Source organism: Mauremys reevesii, linkage group 1 (genome assembly GCF_016161935.1).
Source record: "Mauremys reevesii isolate NIE-2019 linkage group 1, ASM1616193v1, whole genome shotgun sequence".
NCBI classification, from domain to species: Eukaryota; Metazoa; Chordata; order Testudines; family Geoemydidae; genus Mauremys; species Mauremys reevesii.
This window is the reverse complement of record NC_052623.1, coordinates 76,161,202-76,184,715: the sequence shown is the minus strand read 5'-3', so window position 1 is coordinate 76,184,715 and position 23,514 is coordinate 76,161,202. Positions and strand designations below refer to the sequence as shown.

Genomic DNA, 23,514 nt, shown 5'->3' with positions numbered 1-23,514 from the left:
TCTGGTCACCCTACACAGCTCAGACTAGCCCAGGAGATATTCTGAACTTTATGGGCCAATTAACCTCAGAAGCAACTTAGAAAGCCAAAAGCTGTGCACTCAGAGTGTATGTGAATAAAGAACCACAGATGAACAGACTGTTTAGCTGCACTGTGGCAGCCATGATGGACCTAGTGAGAAAGTTGAAAGAACACAATGGAATATTTGGTGGTATTGAACTTTTGAAAGGAGATCCAATACCAACAACCTTTAGAGACAATTCTGGACCACAGAGTGTGCATACATCTTGCAGGATTTCTATCCTATTACTCCATAAAGTAGAAACTGAGTTAAAGAGAATGGCATAATTGAGAAAAATCTCTGAGCCAACAGCATAGTGTGCCCCAAAGATACCAGATATAAAGAAAAGTGGACAAACACTAATCTGTGTTTATTTTCAAAGACTTAATGAAGCAATTGTGAGAGAAAAACATATGCTCCAAACACTAGACGACTTTTTCCAGTATTCTCCAACCTGGAGGCCTCAAGCGGATTTTGGCAAATTCCTTTGGCAAAATAAAGTGCTAAACTGAGTAAATTTATTGCATCATTTGGGAGATTTTTCTTTTGAAGGTTACTTTTTGCGATTACCAGTGCATTGGAAATTTTCCAAAGAAAGATGGCAGAACTGTTAATAAACACAAATGGAGCTGTAGTTTTAATGGACAATATTCTGATATATAGATCTTTGATGGAAGAACAGAACAAATCCTCAACCAAGTCATAAAACTAATCAGTCAGTCTTGACTGAAGCTAAACAAGGAAAATGTATTTCTGCCTACCCCCAATCAAGTTTCTGGGACAGACAATCAACAAAGATGCAATAAGTCCTGGCCTTGAGAAAGTAAAAGCAATTCAAGAAATGAATGCATCAAATAATGTACCAAAACTAGACATATACTGAGGGAGGTATATTATGTTGGTCGATACCTACATGATCTTTCTACAGTGACAAAACTGCTCAATGAATTGTTAAAATCCAACACACCTTAGTTTGGTGGGGGGTGTCAAATTAAAAAATTGCCTTCAAAAAGGTAAAATAAATGATCTCAGCAGCTCCAGTTCTCAAATACTATGATGTGGATGCAAGCCTAGGTGATGTATTCTTGCAACAAAATGGCCATTTGCATTTGGTTCTTGCACACTTTCAGAAGCTGAAAAACAATATGCACAGATTAAAAAGGAGTGCCTGTCAGCCATATGTGCATGTGAAAACTTTTAGATACATCAGTGTGGACTGGATTCATTTAAACTGATAACAGACCATTAACCACTTGTAACCCTACCAACGGAAAAGACCTGGGTCAAGCACCACTTAGATGCCAACGTCTATTGCTAAAGTTAATGTGGTTTAACCCAATTGCTCATACGTTGCTTGGAAAAATCTGGTAGTAGCATACACCCTGTGATGAAGTGCAGAATTGCACTCAATTTACCCATGAGCTCAAATATGATGTAAAGATTTACATGGATGCTGTGGACACATATAGACCAGTGTCAAAAAAGAGACTATGCCAGCTACAAAATGCAACATTGACAGACACATAACTTCAGGAAGTTCTAAGTTACATTAGGGGTGGCTGGCCTAAGTATTTAAAGGACACTAAAGAAGTGACCAGAATCTACTTTGCGGTGTGTGGACAATTAAGCAAGTCAGATGGACTCATGATTAAAGGTAATTGCATCATAAATCCAAACAAAATGAGAGGAATAATCCTAAACCTCATCCATGAAGGACATCAAGGATTAATTAAATATCATGAATGGGCCAACCAGTCAGCATGGTGGCTTGGCATCAGCAAGGAGATGAATAAATTATCTGCCTGTGAACATTGTAGAATTAACAGACCAACACAACACAAATAACTTTTAACAGCAACACCTCTATGTGACAGACCTTGGAAGAGACTAGGGGAAGATTTATGCAAATTCAGATGACACCATTAACTGGTCATTGTGGGCTATTTTTCAAGTTATATAGAAATAATGTACATGAAAGACATAACATGTCACAGTGTTATCAAGAAACTGAAGTGCACTTTTGCTCACCTCAGAATTCCAGAACAACTAGTGATGAACAATGGCCCTCAATTCACCTCAGCAGAATTGAAGTAATTCGGAATGAAACATTATTTTGATATTATTAGCAGCCTTCGTTATTCACAAGTGAATGGAGAGGCTGAGAGAGTTGTACAGACAGCCAAGAAAATCCAACAGTAGGAGGATTCATTTCTTGCTCTTCTGAGTTAGAGATCAACAACAGGAAAAGTCCAGGGTAGAGACCGTCGAATCGTGGAAATCAACGAATGGCTACGCAGATGGTGTCGGAGAGAAGGGTTTGGATTCTTTGACCATGGGATGGTCTTCCAAGAAGAAGGATTGCTAGGCAGAGACGGGCTCCACCTCACGAAGAGAGGGAAGAGCATCTTTGCAAGCAGGCTGGCTAACCTAGTGAGGAGGGCTTTAAACTAGGTTCACCGGGAGAAGGAGACCAAAGCCCTGAGGTAAGTGGGGAAGTGGGATTCCAGGAGGAAGCACAAGCAGGAAACTGCAAGAGGGGAGGACTCCTGTCTCAGACTGAGAAAGCGGGACAATCAGCGAGTTATCTTAAGTGCCTATACACAAATGCAAGAAGCCTGGGGAACAAGCAGGGAGAACTAGAAGTCCTGGCACAGTCAAGGAATTATGATGTAATTGGAATAACTGAGACTTGGTGGGATAACTCACATGATTGGAGTACTGTCATGGATGGATATAAACTGTTCAGGAAGGACAGGCAGGGCAGAAAAGGTGGGGGAGTTGCGTTGTATGTAAGAGAGCAGTATGACTGCTCAGAGCTCCAGTATGAAACTGCAGAAACACCTGAGAGTCTCTGGATTAAATTTAGAAGTATGAACAACAAGGGTGATGTCGTGGTGGGAGTCTGCTACAGACCACCGGACCAGGGGGATGAGGTGGACAAGGCTTTCTTCCAGCAACTAAGAGAAGTTGCTAGATCGCAGGCCCTGGTTCTTATGGGTGACTTTAATCACCCCGATATCTGCTGGGAGAGCAATACAGCAGTGCACAGGCAATCCAGGAAGTTTCTGGAAAGTGTAGGGGACAATTTCCTGGTGCAAGTGCTGGAGGAACCAACTAGGGGAAAAGCTCTTCTTGACCTGTTGCTCACAAACAGGGAAGAAATAGTAGAGGAAGCAATAGTGGATGGGAACCTGGGAGGCAGTGACCATGAGATGGTCGAGTTCAGGATCCTGACACAAGGAAGAAAGGAGAGCAGTAGAGCAGAGACCCTGGACTTCAGAAAAGCAGACTTCAACTCCCTCAGGGAACTGATGGGCAAGGTCCCCTGGGTGAATAACATGACGGGGAAAGGAGTCGAGGGAAGCTGGCTGTATTTTAAAGAAACCTTATTGAGGTTGCAGGAACAAACCATCCCGATGTGTTTGAAGAAAAGTAAATATGGCAGGCGACCAGCTTGGCTCAACAGTGAAATCCTTGCTCGTCTTAAACACAAAAAAACAGCTTACAAGAATTGGAAGACTGGACAAATAACCAGGGAGGAGTATAAAAGTATTGCTCAGGCATGCAAGAGTGAAATTAGGAAGGCCAAATCACACTTGGAGTTGCAGCTAGCCGGAGATGTTAGGAGTAACAAGAAGGGTTTCTTCAGGTATGTTAGCAACAAGAAGAAAGTCAAGGAAAGTGTGGGCCCCTTGCTGAATGAGGGAGGTAACCTAGTGACAGAGGATGTGGAGAAAGCTAGTGTACTCAATGCTTTTTTTGCCTCTGTCTTCACAGACAAGGTCAGCTCCCAGACAGCTGCACTCTGCAGCACGGTATGGGGAGGAGGTGACCAGCTCTCTGTGGGGAAAGAAGTAGTTCGGGACTATTTAGAAAAGCTGGACGAGCACAAGTCCATGGGGCCGGATGCGCTGCATCCGAGGGTGCTAAAGGAGTTGGCCGATGAGATTGCAGAGCCATTGGCCATTATCTTTGAAAAATCATGGTGATCGGGGAAGGTCCCGGATGACTGGAAAAAGCCTAATGTAGTGCCCATCTTTAAAAAAGGGAAGAAGGAAGATCCAGGGAACTACAGGCCAGTCAGTCTCACCTCAGTCCCTGGAAAAATCATGGAACAGGTCCCTCAAAGAATCAATTCTGAACCACTTAAAGGAGGGGAAAGTGATCAGGAACAGTCAGCATGGATTCACCAAGGGCAAGTCATGCCTGACTAACCTAATTGCCTTCTATGATGAGATAACCGGCTCTGTGGATGAGGGGAAAGCAATGGATGTGCTATTTCTGGACTTTAGCAAAGCTTTTGATACAGTCTCCCACAGTATTCTTGCCAGCAAGTTAAAGAAGTATGGGCTGGATGAATGGACGGTAAGGTGGATAGAAAACTGGCTAGATGGTCGGGCTCAATGGGTAGTGATCAATGGTTCCATGTCTAGTTGGCAGCCGGTATCAAGTGGGGTGCCCCAAGGGTCGGTGCTGGGGCCGGTTTTATTCAATATCTTCATTAACGATCTGGAGGATGGTGTGGACTGCACCCTTAGCAAGTTTGCAGATGACACTAAACTTGGAGGAGTGGTTGATACGCTGGAGGGTAGGGATAGGATACAGAGGGACCTAGACAAATTAGAGGATTGGGCCAAAAGAAATATGATGAGGTTCAACAAGGACAAGTGCAGCGTCCTGCACTTAGGACGGAAGAATCCCATGCACTGCTACAGACTAGGGACCGAATGGCTGGGCAGCAGTTCTGCAGAAAAGGACCTAGGGGTTACGGTGGACGAAAAGCTGAATATGAGTCAACAGTGTGCCCTTGTTGCCAAGAAGGTTAATGGCATTTTGGGTTGTATAAGTAGGGGCATTTCCAGCAGATCGAGGGATGTGATCATTCCCCTCTATTCAGCACTGGTGAGGCCTCATCTGGAGTACTGTGTCCAGTTTTGGGCCCCACACTACAAGAAGGATGTGGATAAATTGGAGAGAGTCCAGCGGAGGGCAACAAAAATGATTAGGGGGCTGGAACACATGACTTATGAGGAGAGGCTGAGGGAACTGGGATTGTTTAGCCTGCAGAAGAGAAGAATGAGGGGGGATTTGATAGCTGCTTTCAACTACCTGAAAGGGGGTTCCAAAGAGGATGGATCTAGACTGTTCTCAGTGGTAGAAGATGACAGAACAAGGAGTAATGGTCTCAAGTTGCAGAGGGGGAGGTTTAGGTTGGATATTAGGAAAAACGTTTTCACTAGTAGGGTGGTGAAGAACTGGAATGGGTTACCTAGGGAGGTGGTGGAATCTCCTTCCTTAGAGGTTTTTAAGGTCAGTCTTGACAAAGCCCTGGCTGGGATGATTTAGTTGGGTTTGGTCCTGCTTTGAGCAGGGGGTTGGACTAGATGACCTCCTGAGGTCCCTTCCAACCCTGAGATTCTATGATTCTATGATTCTATGAACAGCTACTGGATATAGTCCAGCAAAACTCAGAACTACTGTTTCACTTTTGGAAAGTAACCTATTTCCAAAGTGGCCAGACAGACTAGCCAAATCAAGTAAAAAAGGGTAAAAAAAACCCTTATGAACACTTTTACACTTCTATAATGTCACTCAGAGAACTGCTGGGTCTAGAACAAGAGTCGGCAACTTCCGGCACGCGGCTCACCAGGGTAAGCATCCTGGCAGGCGGGGCCAGTTTGAAGTGCCGCAGGCCGAGGGATTGCTGGCCACGGCTTCCTGCCACCTCCACTGGCCTGGGACGGCGAACCGTGGCCAGTGGGAGCCGCAGTCCACCAAACCTGCCGACGCGGCAGATAAACAAACTGGCAGTAACACAGACTTTAAGCAGATTTTATTTTTATGTTTCTCTGATAAAGATAGTGTACAAAGTATCAAATGTGTGTTTCTGATATCTATGTTAAAGCTCTAGAACCGATACCTCGCAGTTTGAGATTGGGAATATCTTGCTGTATTATCTCCTAATTATTCTAAATTTACATATAAACTTTAAACATGGCTTTAATTGGAGTTTGTATATATGTTTTTCTTTCTTTATATAACAATTAGATAGAGTGCTCCTGTCAGCTAATTCCTAAGTTATTATCTGCAAAAACCTTAGAGTTTTCATGTGCCTAAGTAATCCCTGGAATCATGGTTAAAGTCCCCCTCCCTCAAATCTGAAATGGCGCCCTGGGTGAGTCAGGAGGGCCATAGGCTCTGGCAAGATGCAGCCCCCATGTGATAGTGTGAAGCCCACCTTGAGCCACATACCGAGCATGAGGCACCAACAGCAGTGCAGAAAGGTGGCAATACACCATATGCCATGCCAACCTTATTTCTGGTGGTAGTGGCTTTGCTTTCAGAGCTGGGTGTCCTTCCGGCACCTGCCAGTATCAGGCCGCCCTGCCAGTGCTTAATTTGTGCCAGGGCTCACTTCTAGCCTCCGGCATCTCCAGAGGTGAAAGTAAGCCAGTTCGGTCCATTACGGCATACCAGCAAGAGCCAGTACGCCGTGCTGGACCGCACCGGCTTCCACGGCGGGGATTGAAAGGGCTCTGGGCTGCCCGCAGCTGCAGGCAGCCCAGAGCCCTTTCAATCCCGGCCACGATTCTGGCGGCCGGGCTCGGGCCGGGATTTAAAGGGCTCAGAGCTCCCCGCGGCTGCGGGCAGCCCAGAGCCCTTTAAATCCCCGCCGCATCTGAGATTTAAAGGGCTCAGAGTTCCCCACTGCTGCGGGCAGCCCAGAGTCCTTTGAATCCCGGCCACAGCTCCGGCAGCCGAGCTGGGGCTGGGATTTAAAGGGCTCAGAGCTCCCCACAGCTGCGGGCAGCCCAGAGCCCTTTGAATCCTGGTCACGGCTCTCGTGGCTGGGCTGGGGCCAGGATTTAAAGGGCTCAGGGCTCCCCTCAGTGGCAGACGCTCTGGGCCCTTTAAATCCCTGCCCCAGCCCCGCAAAGCTTGGGGTTCCCCCTGGCGGCTGGAGCCCCGGGGCCTTTAATTTGCCCCTGAGCACCGGCGGCTCCCAGCCACCTCTTCAGCTGGGAGCCCCTGGTTGATTTAAAGGCCCTGGGTCTCCCAGCCACAGCTGGTGCCCCAGGGCCTTTAAATTTTGAGAGGCCACGCCTCTTCTGGATGAGGCCACGCCTCCCTCAGGACTCTGGCAGTACCGTTAAGTCCATTAAGTGACTTTCACCCCTGGGCATCTCTTTCAATACAAATTAAACACTGGGGGAGGCAGCAGAGCCCAGAGGTGATGGAACGCCAAGTAAGAAGACATATAATTTTAACCGTTGAAATGGGCAATTTTAATGCCAGAGAAATGCTGAAAAAAAATTAATTGTGACCATCAGACAGAGAAATGAAAGAGGTGAGCACAAACAAAAATGCGTCTCTTTTACTGTAACAGGATAGAGGACCACAATGAGATAAAAGGAGCCAGATGGCAGGAAATGTAGATTGTGTTATGATAGGTAAGTTATGTGGCATGAGACCCCCAAAAAATATTGTAATGCACTGCAATCACAAATTAGCACAATGGATGCATGAGTAGAAAATGAAGGAGAAACTTAACAACAGAGCAAATCCAAAAGTCTAAAATATAGAGCTGGAGAATTTCAAGTTGCATGAGGTCATTTTGTATGAGTATAATAAAATGTTGGAAATTTTAAAAGGTTGTTCTATTAAAACTGCAAGTTTTAGAGAAGTCTAAAATGTAAAAGTTGAGAGATGAGATTCTGTAAATGCATTGAAAAATATACAAAGGTCTATGAAACAGGCTGGCAGTGCTCAAGGACAAGACAGCTGTTCACAATTATGTAAAAAATGTACATCAATTCTAAGTTATATTTAAGAATAAAATGATCCAATCAATAGAAATGCTAAAACATTAACATTTACCACCATTATACCCTGCATGAATGGCTTTAACAATACAGACCTGATCCATTGAAATGATATTAATGGCTAGATCCTGGTACCCATGTGGAATCAGACTGATTTTGTTGATTTTAGTCATTTATTTTTTACCCAGAAGGTTTACCTAGTTATTACGGATCGATTTTCTTTTTTTGACGCATCAGCACAGGCTACTGTTCTAATTGTAGCTTATATCAAGGGAGTAAGTCAATTTACTTACCAATTTTGTTCTACAGAAATCCTCTGACAAAGTATTTGTATAGACCATTAATTCATACCCTTGTGAGAGACTACAGATTTTTTTTTCTTTTTCTTTTAGGAAGCCAGTACCAAGCTTTACATAAGAACATAAGAACAGCCATACTGGGTCAGACCAAAAGTCCACCTAGCCCAGTATCCTGTCTTTTGACAGCGGCTAATGCCAGGTGCCCCAGAGGAAATGAACAGAACAGGTAATCATGAAGTGATTCATCCCCTGTCGCCCATTCCCAGCCTCTGCCATAAGACAGCTATGCACATATACAATTAGCAGTTTTAAATTTATTTTCATTGAAACATACTTTAAACATAAACCATGACAGTACAATAATCACAATGCTACCAAGTTAGACTAACATCACTAACAAGAGATTGATTATTTTCCTTTAAAATAAAAAAATGTAACAGAGGGTCTACACCCTAATGTTTACATATTTAAAACTTACAAAATAAGTACAGGGACTGGAACTTCTGACAATTGGAGATCTTCTGCTTTCACGTAGGTGCAACCTGGATATTTTAACAGCAATTAGAAAAAAACATTTAGTTGTACCACATAACCAATTGTTTCAGCATCCACACTACTGAGCACATACACAACTTTAAACAAGAAACACTGACAATTATTGTAGCTACGAGACTTACACAGTTTCTTTGGTTCAATGATATAATTCACCTGTTGCCGGCACAAAAGGCCTGAGGCGACAGCAACAGTGGTTCGTTGCCCGGAGTGCCTAGCTCCAATTAGACACACCAGGGTGGAGAAGCAAAAAAAAGTTTATTTGAGATCTCAAAGCGCACGTGCTCGGAGACACACGTCTCAGATCAAGCACACCCCATACAAGCAGCTCTCTGTCTTTATACATGATTTTAGCTAAGCATGTCTATTACCCCCAATGCCCAGCTCCCCCTTCCCCCCCTCTTCTCCCTCCTTTTTAGTTCCCATACAGCAAATACATTATAACGTAGCAATTACTCTAAACAGGTTAGATCATACTTGGCAAAAAACATATTATCTCGTTAGTAACTTTTCTTGACCGGTCATTCTGTTTCATTCCCTTTAGCCAGGTGCAAGCAGGCTGTATAATTGCCTCCTGGTACTGATAACTAGTTGCCACACATTCCATTCTTTCCATCTAGCCTGTGGGGTTAATTAAAGTCTAAACATGGACGCGGTTCGGACAAGCAGAGGCCTAATACAGGGAGCCTTCATTGGCACTGTCATTTTCCACCCCTCTGTCAACACTGGGCTATACCTGGTGCCACCAACACACCTTACAAAGACATTTGGCCTCCAGTCTGTGATTCCTCATTTATGGTGTTTTCCCATCTCAAACTCAGTGAATTCTGTGAAGCTACAGGAAACTGTATTGAGATCCAACCCACAGATTCAGGCTGAGTTACTTCAAGCAACTCTGCCTTATCCCTGCAGGGCTGAGCTGGATCTGATTGGTGCTCAACATGGCTGCCCTTAATGAAGACTTCCAGAACAGCTTCAAAACAACTACTGAGCATGGTTAACAACTTCCTGCACTCCCTCTAGTGTGCTGAAACAGCAAGTTCTAATTTAAAGTCACTCAAGCCTCTATGCTGCCACCTTGCCTGGGAATGTTTCCATATCAAGTCAGAGCAAATAGAAACAGCAGCTGTAATTAGACCAATAAAGGGGGGGGGGGTTGGCCAAACACCAGAAAATAAGGGAGAGAAAAAAAGAAAAAGAGGTTACATAATGTTACATAATATTATCCACAAAAGGTATTTTGTAACGAATTTTAGGAATACTTTGAAGATGGAGTCACAAGAATCATTTTTACTCTAGGTTCTTGACCTCTCTGCAGAGGCAAGGAGGGATTGGTTAAGATCATTCCAGTAACTGTAAATTATTCCTTTCTGGCTACTGAAAATGAGATTCCATCTTTAATTATGTCTGCAATAGTGTTCTCCCTAGTCACTATCAGTATTCTTGTTAGGATTTTTCTGCTGCCTTCAACAATATATGTTATGAATCTGGTAAGCTTTCTTGTGGAACCATATTCTGGAAACACTTGTGTTTAGCATTATGCAAAAACAGCATTCCCATTGATTTAAACTATGGGCTTCTCTTTTTCTCTTACCCCCCCCATATCAAATGTATTTATTATCAATCCTTTTATCTTTTTACCTGTTGCCTGTATTAACCAATCAGAGGTACCTATTGGGCCTGCTTACATTATATCATCTGTGGTAATCTCTTTGTTATAGCATTCATGCTACAAGGCCTATCATTCCAGCACAAGCAGCTTTCTTTGAAATCATTGGCCTTCTGATAATACAATTTTAGCTTCCCAGTTTAGGATCACCATATCAAATTTTATTATCTATCCCCTCTCCCTGAAAACCTTACAGTCTAATTCACGATACTGGGATACAGGCACAGAATGGGTAGAATATTCTGAATTGTGTAAATTACTTAGTAGCTTAAATCCCATTGGAAGTCAATAGGATGAAAAAGCCTATGAAAAATTTACTTAATGTGACCAAGCATCCAACACAAGCAAACATCTGCTGAAACAGCTGTGTCAGGCACTTTGAACCATTAGTCTGGGAAATGGTGCAAATGCTATTTGAAGTGATTCTTATATTTACTGAAGAACATGGTGAAAGGGTAAGAAGTCGAGGGATGAATGGGAGAAAATTATGGCTTTTTGTGACTAGTCAAAAAAGAAGGGAATCACAGAATATTCCCAAGTACATTGGGAATACCCTAACCACAGGAATCAAATCTCAGCATGCAGATAAGCAAATAACAGAATGAAACAAAAAAAGAACTGATGTACTTAAATATTATAAAACTATAATCCAAAATGATAAGCATACATGATTTTAGCAAGAGGTTCAAACATATTAAGAAAATAGTGTGAAAATACCTTAATTATGCCTTTTGTGAAAAAATTAAGAAATGAGATGGAATTCTAAACTTAAGGACCAATTAGTAACATGTCATATACTTACAATTTATACAGCTATCCTGTATTTAACTGAATAACACTCATTTTAAATCTTGATGTCACACTCATGTTTTATAAATAGCTTTCATGGGGTTGACCAAGAATAACAATCAAATAAATAACAAAGAAGGAATTTATACCAATATCCACTGGGTTTAATCGATGGATTATGGAACACACTTGATGAACAGAGGGTTTATTGAGGAAACACATACACTTATGTCAAGTATGCAAAGGTATAGTAAGTCTATAAGAATCTGCAGTGAAGTGTTAGAGATGTAGTACCTTAGATTTCATTTTAAAAGTCTCAGGGAAGGAACATTGTCAAAGATACTTTAAAGTTTAAATATGTTTACAGAACGCATTTAAGAAGGCTGAATGCATTAAGATAAATTCTTATAAGCTAAACCACCTGAAACTGATAATGATGTTGCAATCAATTCACCCTAAGGGTACTGATTCTCATATGGTGAGCCTGTCATCCATAAGGAAGCTCTAAACTTTCCAATGTAGACCTTAGTAAAACTTGACTAAATAAACAGTGAAGGGAAACAAGTGTTCTTCCTTGCTGTAAAGTGTATATTAAAATATGCTTTGATCAGATTGTCAACAACCTTATATTCCCTCTCTGCCCTTTTAATCCCAGGAAGCTCTCACTCTATCCCTATATCAAGGATACAAAATAAGGTTATAAGTTGCACCTTATTTACCCCATCTCTGTTTGCCCAGAATAGAAGACCAACCATCCATGTTTTGGAGACACATTGTCTAAAGAATCTTCCTTAACTCAGGAATAGGAAATGCAATGTTCAAATGAAATCTACAAACTACAGTCAGCCACTAGGCAAGAGACTCTCATAATTACATATGGATGTAACTTATCTCTCCTTTTATGTAACTTGAAAAAAACTACAAAAATTTGTTCTGGAAGTTAAGTTTTAGAGGGGAGCATAGAAAAATGTAGGTTTACACCAGTTGGGAATAGCTTACTTGTGACCCAAGAACCTGAAAGTTCCAGAGGCCAACCTTCTTGATACCTTAAGAAGCACTATAAATGTGCATACAATACATAGATATCTTCAACCCAAACTTGGAAACTGTAGGTTTGATTGTTTTATGATTCAGATCTTCACCTCTCCTACATGGACAGTCTGTCTTGTTCCTCCAAGGTAATGTCTCATATCCTGTAAGCTTGAGAGATGTGAAGTGAAAAATGTGAGAGAGACTCAAAGAATGTATGGATTGTGTCCACTATATTTAGAGGAATTATAAAGGAGTTTCTGTTTCTGATTGCTACATTAGAGAATTGATAGGAATTGTTTAGCACAAGAAAATTAATATTGAAATTATGAGCACATGACCAGGATATAAATTTGCAATGTTAAGAGAAATTGCTAAACAAGAGGATTCCAATTAATAGTCAAGGCAAATAAGGAAATACAATCCATAAAATGAATTAAACCCTCCTGCGAAAAGAAACAGAGAAGAAATTTGTTATTAAACACTGTTGTCATCTACTGGATATCAACAGAAGCATCAGAAAAACTGAAAAAGCTGAAAAGCTGAGAACCATTTGGCAAATGACCAATAGAAATCAGAGTATATAAAACTGAGGTCTCCAAGAGTTTTCCCAGAGCTCACTGAACCCTTGTGTGGGAAAGACTTTCCCTTTTAAGGATCACATGACCAAAAAGCTATCTGAGCCCCTCAGATAACCTCTCCCCTTATTTAGGGTCACAGAACCAAGAACTGACTAAATCCATGAAGAAGCTGCAGAATCCCAAGGATGACCAACACCTGGAAAGGAATCTTCCTTATTCCAGGGTTATCAGGATAAGAACTAGAGGTGAGATTTCATTTCAAATATTGCAGTTCCCCTTCTGTTAGTTAACAAAAATTATTGTAGTTATCTCCTTCAGCCTACAACCTTTAGTGAGACATCAAGTAACCATACTTTGAATTTTAACTAATGCTATATGCATACTGTCCTTTATAGAAGTCTAAGTAAATTGGCCTCAGAGAGATTTGAACTATGGCCTGGTCTACACTACGCGTTTAAACCGGTTTTAGGAGCATTAAACCGATTTAACGCCACACCCGTCCACACTAAGAGGCCCTTTATATCGATTTTAATGGCTCTTTAAATCGGTTTCTGTACTCCTCCCCGACAAGAGGAGTAGCGCTAATATCGGGATGAACATATCGGAATAGGGTTAGTGTGGCCGCAAATCGACGGTATTGGCCTCCGGGCAGTATCCCACAGTGCACCACTGACCGCTCTGGACAGCATTCTGAACTCTGATGCACTGGCCAGGTAGACAGGAAAAGCCCCGCGAACTTTTGAAATTCATTTCCTGCTTCCCCAGCGTGGAGAGCTCATCAGCACAGGTGACCACGCACAGCTCATCTGCACAGGTAACAATGCAGTCTCCTGAGAATCGAAAAAGAGCCCCAGCATGGACTGCACGGGAGGTAGTGGATCTGATCGCTATATGGGGAGAGGATTCAGTGCTAACAGAACTGCGTTCCAAAAGACGAAATGAAAAAGTATTTGAAAGAATTTCTAAGGCTATGATGGATAAAGGCCACAGCAGGGACTCACTGCAGTGCAGAGTGAAAGTTAAGGAGCTCAGACAAGCCTACCAGAAAACCGAAGAAGCAAACGGAAGGTCCGGGGCAGGGCCAAAAACATGCCGCTTCTACGCTGAGCTGCATGCAATTTTAGGGGGCTGCGCCACAAGTACCCCACCCCTGTCCGTGGATTCCGAGGTGGGGGTTGTAATCTCTGCCATGGCTGAGGATTATGTGGATGGGGAAGATGACGATGAAGAAGAGGAGGACGAGCTACCAGACAGCACACAGAACTCCGTGAGCCCCAACAGCCAGGAGCTTTTTCTCACCCTGACGGAATTACCCTCCCAAGCCACTACCCCAGACAATGAAGCCATGGAAGGGACCTCTGGTGAGTGTACCTTTGCAAATATCAAACACTGTTTTTTAAGCAAGCGTTTTTTAATGATTGATTTGCCCTGAGGACTTGGGATGCATTCGCAGACAGTATAGTTACTTAGAAAAGTTTGTTAACATGTCTGGGGATTGAGCGGAAATCCTCCAGGGACATCTCGAAGAAGCGCTCCTGGAGGTACTCCAGAAGCCTTTGCAGAAGGTTTCTGGGCAAGGCAGCCTTGTTCCGTCCACCATGGTAGGACACTTTACCACGCCATGCATGTAGCAAGTAATCAGGTATCATTGCATGGCAAATTATAGCTACGTATGTTCCCAGTGATTGCTGGCATTCAAGAAGCATCCGTTCTTTATCTCGCTGTGTTATCCTCAGCAGAGTGATATCGTTCAGGGTAACCTGGTTGAAAATCAGGAATTTAAGTAAGGGGGATGGCCATTTTCCTACTGGGTTCATGGACTGCAGCATCTTAAAAAAAAATCCTTTCCTGCATGTAGCTAAGTGGGGGGAGGGGAGGAGTGAAATGCCGATGATAATTTTCGTGTTTGGTCAGCGGGGATCTTCCCCAAGCTACCAGCCACGCAGTGGTGGGGGGAAGGGTGTTGATTAGCAGGGAGCTAGCATGGTATTAGCCATGCGTTGTGGGGAGGGGTAAATCACTGCAGAAGCTGAAAGACAGTGGCTTACCATGGCCGCATGCAAGCTGAATTCTGATGCCCGGACCTGTGTCTGTGAGATCTGTAACCTCAGAGCTGCAGGCACTCAGTATTAAGATGAAAAATGCGACCTTGTAGGGAAATCACATGTGCTATGTAAGGTGAATAGTACTGTTCACTGTGAAAGAGTATAACCATTGTTCTGTAAAATGTATCTTTTTAAATACTTCTCTCCCTCATGCAGCTGCAAATTTTTCAAGCCTCCCTGCTCCATCCCAAAGGCTAGCCCAGATAAGGCGGAGGAAAAAGAAGACGTGAGATGAAATGTTCTTGGATATTATGGAAGTTACACGCAAGGAAAGAGCTCATCTGAATGAGTGGAAGGACGTGGTATCAAATTACAGGAAAGATGCCAGTGAACGTGAGGACAGGAGGGACACCCGAGATGAGAGGTGGTGGCAGGAAGACCGGCAGGAAAATCAGCGGTGGCGGGATGCAAATCTGGGGCTGCTGCGTGATCAAACTGACATGCTCCGGCGTCTGGTGGAGCTTCAGGAACGGCAGCAGGATCACAGAGTGCCGCTGCAGCCCCTGTATAACCACCCTCAACCCTCACCATGTTCCACATCCTCCTCACCCAGACGTGTAAGAACGCGTGGGGGGAGGCTCCGTGCACCCGCCCACTCCACCCCTGTGGACAGCCCAACCAGAAGGCTGTCATTACTGTGAAATTTTTTAAGTGGCCTTCTCCATCCCTCCTATCCTCCTCCCAAACCACACCCTTACCTCTCTCCCTCTTTTTATAATGAATTAATAAAGAATACATGATTTTTAAACGAGAGTGACTTTATTTGCATAAGTAAGCTGTACTCGAAGGGGGAGGGTGAGTTGCTTACAGGGAATGAGTCAATCAAGGAGTGTGGGGGTTCATCAAGGGGAAACAAACACAGCAGTCACACCCTACCCTGGCCAGTGATGAAGCTCGTTTTCAAAGCTTCTCTGATGCGCACCGCTTCCTGGTGTGCTCTTCTAATCTCCCTGGTGTCTGGCTGCGTGTAATCAGCGGCCAGATGATTTGCCTCAGCCTCCCACCCCGCCATAAAGGTCTCCCCCTTACTCTCACAGAGATTGTGAAGAATACAGCAAGCTTCAATAACATAGGGGACATTGGTTTGGCTGAGGTCTGAGCGAGTCAGTAATGTGCGCCAGCGCGCCTTTAAATAGCCAAATGCACATTCTACCACCATTTTGCACTTGCTCAGCCTGTAGTTGAACAGATCCTGACCACTGTCCAGGCTGCCTGTGTATGGCTTCATAAGCCATGGCATCAAGGGGTAGGCTGGGTCCCCCAGGATAACGACAGGCATTTCAACATCCCCAACTGTTATTTTCTGGTCTGGGAAGTAATTCCCTTGCTGCAGCCGTTTAAACAGAGTAGTGCTTCTGAAGACGCGAGCGTCATGAACCCTCCCTGGCCATCCCACGTGGATGTTGGTGAAATGTCTCTTGTGATCCACCAGTGCTTGCAGCACCATTGAAAAGTACCCCTTCCGGTTTATGTACTGGGTGCCCTGGCGCTGCGGTGCCAAGATAGGGATATGGGTTCCATCTATCGCCCCCCCACAGTTAGGGAATCCCAGTGCAGCAAAGCCATCCTCTATGGCCTGCACATTTCCCAGAGTCACAACCTTTCGTAGCAGCAGCTTAGTGATTGCTTTGGCTACCTGCATCACAGCAGCCCCCACAGTAGATTTTCCAACTCCAAATTGATTCCCGACTGACCTGTAGCTGTCTGGGGTTACAAGCTTCCACAGGGCTATCGCCACTCGCTTCTCTACTGTGAGGGCTGCTCTCATCTTGGTATTATGGCGTTTCATAGCAGGGGCAAGCAAGTCACAAAGTTCCATGAAAGTGCCCTTACGCATGCGAAAGTTTCGCAGCTACTGGGAATCGTCCCAAACCTGCAACACAATGCGGTCCCACCAGTCAGTGCTTGTTTCCCGGGCCCAAAATCGGCGTTCAATGGATAGAATCTGCCCCATTACCATCAGGATCTCCAAAGCGCAGGGGCCCGCGGTTTGAGAGAATTCTGTGTCCACGTCCTCATCACTGTCATTGCCGCACTGCCGTATCCGCCTCCTCCTGGCCTCGGTTTGAAGGTCCTGGTTCACCATATACTTCACGAGAGTGCGTGAGGTGTTTAAAACATCCACGATTGCAGTATTGAGCTGAGCAGGGTCCATGCTTGCTGTGTTATGGCGTCTGCACAGTTCACCCAGGAAAAAAGGTGCGAAACGGTTGTCTGCTGCTTTCAGGGAGGGAGGGGTGAGGCTGTACCCAGAACCTCCCGCGGCAATGATTTTTTCCCCATCAGCCACTGGGAACTCAACCCAGAATTCCAAGGTGCGGGGGAGGCTGCGGGAACTATGGGATAGCTATGGAATAGCTACCCACAGTGCAACGCTCCAGAAATCAACGCTAGCCTCGGACCGTGGACGCACACCACCGAACTAATGTGCTTAGTGTGGCTGCGTGCACTCGATTTTATACAATCTGTTTTACTAAACCGGTTTCTGTAAATTCAGAATAATCCCGTAGTGTAGACGTACCCTATAACTTTAAGTAATTGATTTTGATATTTTATATTTGTCCCTTCCATGCAAACCAATTCAGATAACAGGAAACATACTCTCAAAGGTGCCTTAAAGACAAGTGCATCCTTACTTCTTGGATAAATGCTGTTCAGTACTAAAGAATTGACATTTGATGATCATAAGTAAATGTCATAAGATATCTTGATAATGTGCATTATTCCTTGATATAACAGCTGAGCCTTAGCCCTAGCCTATAACAATTGTATTGTTATCTATTGTATTGTAATCTAGAACACTGATTATGTATTCTCTTAGTTGATGAACAATTGATTGTATACTGATGTCGTTCTGGATGAATTAATAAATTGTTGTTTGGTTACATGTAACCAAGTATACTGATTTGAGAAATACTGTCCAAGATAACAGTTGATCTGAAAATAACTGTTATATTAGTAAACTAATGCCCCTGGATCATTAAAAAGGGGTTATCCTATTAGATTCCATTATAGGATTGTCTGTAACACTTATCAAACTGGGAAATCTAGTTTGTTAAATTTGAACTATTAAATCAATTTGGGATCTCGGCAAATTCATATAATTGACCCTTTTCACACTTAATTGTTTTTTGCTAGGATTCAGCAAAGCTGAACCGTCTATTGCAGGGATTGGCATGCGGATGCTTCAGGTAGACAAACCATCCCGGCCCATGAGCGTCTTTCCCTGATGGTCCACATGCCAAAGGTTGCCAATCCCTGTTCTATTGTATATAGATTACACACAAAAACAAACTACAGCAAAAGAACATTAGGCTGCAAAATAAAGCACTCAGAAAAACAGGAAAAATATCAGCATGAAGGTTGCCTGTGCAACCTCAATTCATCCCGCATGATAACAGTCTTCAGTTACATGATCCCATACTATTTTTTTTTCAACAGGATCCCTGCCTCATTCAGTGCACAGAATGGATTGTGGTCATTCAGTGAGCAAATATTCAATATTTTGTTTTATTCTAATTGAACAGTGTGTGGCCCCAGGCCTTATTTTCTGCACCCTATTCAAACCCTGCCTTGAAGACAGAACTATTCATTTCCTCATTGGCTTTTTCTTCATTGCTCATCAATATAGTGTCTGAGTACTTCATACACACATAAATTTACATTCATAACACTCCTGTAAGGTGTGTATGTAGCATATTATCCCCATTTTACAAATTGGGAACTGATACACAGAGAGACTGAAGTAAAAAATTACCATTCATTTTGGGTGCCCAAGTTGAGACACCTAAGACTTGATTTTTCAGAGTACTTCACATTATATATGTTGAAAAGCACAGCTCCCATTGATTTCAGTTGAAGCCACAAGTGCTGTACATTTCAGCTAACCAGACCACAGATTATCAAATCAGGCACCCATAAAATGAGGAACCAGTATTAATGGCCATCAGTGAAAAATTTGTTTTAAATGACTTGTTAAACATTACACAGGAACTACATGGCAGCGGTAAGGATAGATTCCAGTTCTCCAGAGCAGAATTGTGTCTTAACCAGGAGCCCCCCTTTCTCTTCCATCAGTTCCCTGCCTCATTCACTACACAGCTTCCAACTCCTGCAATAAATGAGAAGGAGGGTCACTACAGATAACAACCTACTGTACAACACAAACCTGATTCATCCTGAGAGCAGACACATCCTGTGCACTGAATGAGGCAGGGATCCTGCATAAAAAAACCCCATATAATTAAAGACATAATGCATACACACATGTGGGATGAATAAAGATTGCACATTTCTGAAAAAAAAAAGGGGGGGGGTCTCAGCAGAAACTCTTCACTAAATTTGAACTGAGTTCTAAAATTAGTTTTGGTGTTCTGAAAAGTAAATTTTCCAGTGAATTTACTATTCACCAAAAAAAGGTCTCCTGGCTCAACTTAATAGTTGGGACTACCAGCCTTTGCCTATAATTGACACACATACGCACATTCATACATTTCACCTTCAAAACTGATTTGATACACAGTATCAAACACAGTTTAGATTTGATACACAATAGAGGGAAGATAACTTATAATTATCAAAAATCCCTTTGAGTACTCAGGCTAGCAGCTGGGACCAAATATCGCTCTTGAATTTGAGTAATCTGGTTTATCTATCCCTATATGCAAGCCTCTTCCTCATGGTAATATAGAGTTCTACTGAAGGAGAGTAAATACTCAAATTAGGACTGGTTTCTCAATTTATATTGTAACTTTGAAGTATCTAGAAAATAGAGTATAATGACCTATTGTTGTAAGTGCAGATACATATCAGATATGTTTTACATTGAACTCTCTAATTCTAATTCTTCCTGCTGTGCCAGCTGTGATTTGAAAAGTGCCTGCTCCATAAGCTAAAAAGCCAGAGTCACTTTTTGTTAGTATCATAAAGTTCCACTACATTATTTTGACATCAAGCACCACTTTGAAATCATGTGCTAGTTTCATTTACTATAATTCTAATTATTGAAATGATGATCCATATATTTAAATATATTGTATGTCCACATTTTACTATATTCCAAATACATACTTTTAAAATTATATATCCCTATTCATTTACATCAGTGAACAATTGATTTTCATTGTTTGTTTGAATGGCCCATGAAGTTCCAAGCAGCATAACTGCCATGGGAATTTTAAGGACTTGGGAGAAAAATGTTTTTTAAGAAAAATCTGTCAGAATCTGTCAATTTCAGTAACCGTGTATATTTGATAGGCTTTTCAAAATAGTTCCCATTACACCTAATATCAAATAAAATGTGGGTATTATATATTATTTTTAAAAATACGTATTAGCGCTTAAGACTGCACCCACTGAAATCAATGTCCATGGATAATTACCTAGACATATAGATTCTTAATAGAATAAGGATCCTCTGACATTTAGATAGTACTGTAATGGTTGCAATGTAAATATATGACAAAAAGATATATTGGTCAATGATTTCAATCCCCAAAATGACTTAATGAAATCAGTGTAGTTTCTTGTAACCAGGGGTCCATAACACAAAAATAGTACAACTGGCACATGTATTGGCTGTTCCATCAGAATGAATATACTCTCATTCTTAGTGGAAGGTTCCTCCAGGCCTACATTGAGGCTCTGTTGGGTTGGGGTCAGGTAGCTTGTAGTGCCTGGTGTGGGTGTATTCAAAAGCACTCAGTATTGGCCTAATTCTCCTCCCATTGAATTAAATGGCAAAAATTACACTGATTTCAGTGGGAGCAGGATGAAGCAAGTGCTAAGCACATTTGAGAATTTCTCCTCAGTGGATACTGCTCTCACTCTGGCTCTTCCCACAAACACTGAGATTCATTTGACAGTTAAAATAAAGAAAAATACCACTCTGTTCCATTCCATGGGAATCCATGATAGTCAGGAAACCAGGGTTTTCTTTTTTAATTGAACTGAGTTCTTCAGTTGTCTTTTTAGCCCGAAACATGGTATCAGTGGGAGTTTTGTACAAAGATTAAAAGGTAGGCTATGTCTCTGATTCCATTTTTCTTTTCTAGGCTAGAATTGTTGCAAGCAGAAAAACATGCCACATTAGTGCAAAACAGTTCAAAATGTCTCTAATTAAAAGGGACACTTACAGAGTAATTAGTGCCACTTTATGAAAAGTTTAACCAAGAACAACATATACTGTTAGGCAAAACTGCATTACAGTGGCCCAACACAGAAGAAAAACAAAGATCTTTTAACTTAAATATCATTCAAAGAAAATAAATTAATCTACCTGTCAATGAATCTATAAATTCAATCTTATTAATCTGAGCACTTTTGAAAATAATATTGAGCTTCTTTTTATATAATGTCTTTTAAGGAATATAAGAAAAGTATCCTATAAATTTCAAAGAGTCCTGTGGCACCTTATAGACTAACAGACGTATTGGAGCATGAGCTTTCGTGGGTGAATACCCACTTCGTCGGATGCATGGCATATTCACCCACGAAAGCTCATGCTCCAATATATCTGTTAGTCTATAAGGTGCCATAGGACTCTTTGCTGCTTTTACAGATCCAGACTAACACGACTACCCCTCTGATATATAAATTTCAAGGATAATTACAATCTAGATATCATAGTCACCTGCTTTATGTTTGCTGTAGAGTCTTACATTTTATAGTCTTCTATGTCCATGCAGCTTTATGCACTATTTAATTTCACTGAAATAAACATTTGCCATATGTAAAAACTTCAAGTGCTGGTAAATTGGCCTCTATTTTCATCCATTAACTTCAGGGTTTGGACTTGGTAATAAATTCTCAATATGTTCGTTCATTACCTTTCTAAAGGTGCCAATGGCTAAGATGTTGCATTGCCACAGTATGCTGGAAAAGGTCCATTCTTTTAGCACAAAAATAATAAAGTGTTCAGAAGCCACTCTATATGCAGGTCACTTAACCAGTAGCAAATGCATTTTATAGCTTAGAAATAAATTGAGTATTATAGCCACCACACTGAAATTATACTGGCCATAGGCACAAATACAAGGCACGTTTCTGAGTTTACTGAAATCATTAGAAAATATTGGATATTTCAAAAATTTGACTCGTCCCTCCTTCCCATCCCATAATTAAAGGAAAAAAAACGAAAATCCTCTCTGTTTTCAAGAAGTGGAAGGAGGAATATAAGCAGCAATGTACACTCCATGAACAGGAGGAAAAGTGATTAAGTGATCTGCTGAAAATGTTGTCTCTATGATACATCCCCTATATCTTATTCTCTTGGTTCAGTATTATCTGTTACATCGTTTACTATTTGCTTTACTAGCTTGAGTAATACTTAAACATGTGAGAATCTATGGCTAAATAGGTTAGAGAAATGTGGCTTATGTGGAGCCTGGGGAAGAAAGTAAAAATGATTAGGATTGGAGGAAGGATATATAGAAAATAGTATGAAATAACATAATAGTTATGGGGAGGAAGATATTTAAATTTTCGCAGGCACTTAACATTTTGTGAATTGGTTTATACCTTCACTGGAATTTTGTGCAAATCCAATTACTGGGAATTGTTCCTAAAGTCTCATAGCATAAGTACCATCAATTTCCAGGACCTGGGATAGTATTTTCTGTGACTTCTGTTATTTTCTATCCCTTCTTCCTTAATGAGAAGTAAGATGGTAAGTTTTGAGTGCTAGAAACCCATGGTATTTGTGCCTGGATTCATAGGTAGTTGAGCATTCCAGGAGTGAGAGAAGCCAATCTCAGCACTGCAGCTGGACCAAAACCTCCAATCTGCAGCAGGGAGTGCTGCCCCCTGGACAATGAAACTGGTTTAATTAATTCTGTAGTAAGTTTAGCAAGAGCAAAACATTTGCTGGGATTGATTCCTATATGCTACACAGCAAGAGCAGCTAGCCATTTGAACAGGCAAATGTCTAATATCTCTAACACCAATGTGGTAAGCAAAGTCGCATAAACTTGATGCCAGATTGGAGTTATTCAAAATCCTCTTGACAACTATATAGGTGACTTACCTCTCTCTGTCACTGCCTCAGATTCCGCATCTCACAGTGCACCATAAAGTAGTTTAATTAAGCTCTCCAGCTTAATTAAAACAAGCTACACACCTTCTGGGATAAAAGCAGAGCCCAAACAAATACTGGGTCCAATAAGCCTTCTACTCCCTCCCACTCACCAATTTAGGCCATAGACCCTTTTGTAGGGTTAATGTGACCTTTTTTCCCTAGCAGATGGAATCATAGAAGATTAGGATTGGAAGAGACCTCAGTAGGTCATCTAGTCCAACCCCCCTGGTCAAAGCAGGACCAACCCCAATTAAATCATCCCAGCCAGGGCTTTGTCAAGCCAGGCCTTAAAAACCTCTCAGGATGGAGATTCTGACACCTCCCTAGGTAACCCATTCCAGTGCTTCAACACCTTCCTAGGTAACCCAGTCCCATGCTTCAACACTCCCCTAGTGAAATAGTTTTCCCTAATATCCAACCTAGAACACCCTCACTGAAACTTGAGAACATTGCTCCTTCTTGTGTCATCTGCCACCACTGAGAACAGCCTAGCTCCATCCTCTTTGGAATCCCCCTTCAGGGAGTTGAAGTCT

General features: G+C 42.2%; 1 long non-coding RNA gene across 3 annotated transcripts in view; it reads right to left on the bottom strand.

Moving 5' to 3' along the window:
- LOC120395282 overlaps positions 1–23,514 on the bottom strand; it is a 53,650-nt gene that overhangs the window by 6,760 nt on the left and 23,376 nt on the right. For all 3 annotated transcript variants that reach the window (XR_005592560.1, XR_005592562.1, XR_005592561.1), the window contains exon 5: positions 8,661–8,724. This is a non-coding gene — a long non-coding RNA (uncharacterized LOC120395282). The remainder of the gene's footprint in view (positions 1–8,660; positions 8,725–23,514) is intronic.